Source organism: Otolemur garnettii, unplaced genomic scaffold (genome assembly GCF_000181295.1).
Source record: "Otolemur garnettii isolate 467f Iridium unplaced genomic scaffold, OtoGar3 scaffold00066, whole genome shotgun sequence".
In the NCBI taxonomy this organism is placed as follows: Eukaryota; Metazoa; Chordata; class Mammalia; order Primates; family Galagidae; genus Otolemur; species Otolemur garnettii.
Genome location: NW_003852461.1, coordinates 568,060 through 570,230, shown reverse-complemented (window position 1 = coordinate 570,230; position 2,171 = coordinate 568,060).

Here is a 2,171-nt window from a genome sequence, read left to right as displayed (position 1 = left end):
TGTTGTTGTTGCAATTGCCACAGCAGTCTTCTTCATGAAGTCTTTCCCCAGGCCTGTATCTTCCAGTGTTTTTCCTATGTTTTCTTTGAGGATTTTTGTCGTTTCATGCCTTAAATTTAAGACCTTTATCCATCTTGAATCAATTTTTGTGAGTGGAGAAAAGTGTGTGTCCAGTTTCAGTCTTTTACATTTTTTACTTTCAGGTTAAGTTGAGGGTACAAAGAGGTTACTGAAAGCACATTTAGTGGGAATAAGATGGAGTCTGTCAGGCTAGGGCAGACATGACACAAGCTGATCTGGTTGGTTTATGTCCTGTCTGATCTTCACCCCCTGTCTTCCATTCTTACTGTTCTGTAAATTTAGCTCCCACCCTAAAGATGCCTATCTGAGTAGTTTAGGTGAATTGATTTAGGAGATTAACTTTTGAACCAAAATGTTGTAATAATTTTTGAACTGAAATGTTGTAATAGGTCACTGAATTATGCTGATTATTATTTGGTATCAGGGGGTTGGTGTGGTCTTTGCTTTGATCTCTTATGTACAAAACTGTAATTTTGAAAATGGAAGAACAGAACATTCTTGGAGAGGTTACTCTCACTGTTCTCTAGAATCCCAGCCTTCTGACAAGTTTAGTGGACCTATCCCCATCTCTGCATATTGGCTGACAGTGACAGGTGACTGGGTCAGTCAGTGACAGGTGACTTCATCCAGTAACATTATAATGTTTGAATTTGTTAAATATAGTCCCTGTTTTAATTGCATCCTGCCCCCAGGAAGTGTGCGATATTGGGGTTATACTTTTATACCAGCCACCTTTTAAAAAAATTATGGCATAACATAACATAAAGTGTGTAATGTGCTGTAATCTTAAGTGTATAATTTGATAATTTTTTACAAGTGTACACTGAAAGAAACCAGAATGTGTCACTTCAGACTAGGCTTCTTTGACAGAATTTTTTTTTTTTTTAAGCTAAAGACCATTAAGAAGCAGATGCAGGCACTCTCTAGGATAGAGAATTACAAACACAAAAGGTTTTTCTACCCCCTCCAAGACAGGATGTGAATTCTTTACAACCTTGATCAGCTTAGAGACAGTGGCAGAGGAATCTGAGCAGACTTTACTCCTTAGTTTCCCCATGAATTTACCTTCCCACATTTTCCCACCTCTCGAAGCCTGGGACTGCTTTTCTTTCTGCTTGTCACTTATCTAAAATTCCTCATTCATTGTTAGATATCCTGTATAAGCCAAACTCCTGCTTGGAGTTCCTTTTCTCCTGGATGAGATGTGTGGACTAGATGTGTTAATAAACTCGTTTGTTTTTCTCCTGTTAATCTGTCTTTTGTTGCAGGAATATTTCCCAGCTACAAACTTATGAGGGTGCAGGGAATATTATCTTTTCATCCCCTTCAATGCATGCTCAGTTCAGGTTTGAGCAGTGAATCCTTGATCAGAAAACCTTGAAAAACCCTGACTTCCCATCATTCACATACTGTCACATGTGGTTTTCAATAAAGAATCCACCTTACTAAAATCACAGTTTCTTCCCTTCAGAGATTCTTACAGAGGGTCTGGCATCTGAGCTGGGATTTTTTGTAAAGTTCTGCAGGTGATTCTGATGCAGGTGGTCTGTGGAGCACACTTCTGAGAAACATTCTCTGGCCCTAAAGGTAAAAGTCAAATTCCTGAACAAAAGACATTAAGGCCTTCTCTTTTCCAGACTCAGCACTTGATTTCCACCATGTTGAATTATTTATTCATCTCTCTTCACTAGGTCATGCACTTGGGTTTCCCTTAACCTGAAATTACCTTTCCATTCTTTACATGGCAGACTCCTACTTGTGCTTCAAGACCCAGCTACACTGTCACCTCCTCTGGGAAGTCTTCTGAACCTCATCAGGCAAAATTGATTGTCCCTCATGGTTCATCCAGAACTTTATTTAAATTCTGTTAAAATACCTATCATAATACTGATTTTTAAAAATATTCTTTAGAAGTAAGCAGGAGTATGTCTTTGTCATTGCTAAACCTCAAATCCGCACAGGGCCCAGCCCCCCGTGAGTGAATGAATGGTTGATTTCACGCTGATTTACACCCTGAGTCACTTAGTTCTCATTTTCTATGCTAATGACCACAAGCTTCCTAGTAGGAGAGAGTTTCTGATTCACTTTCA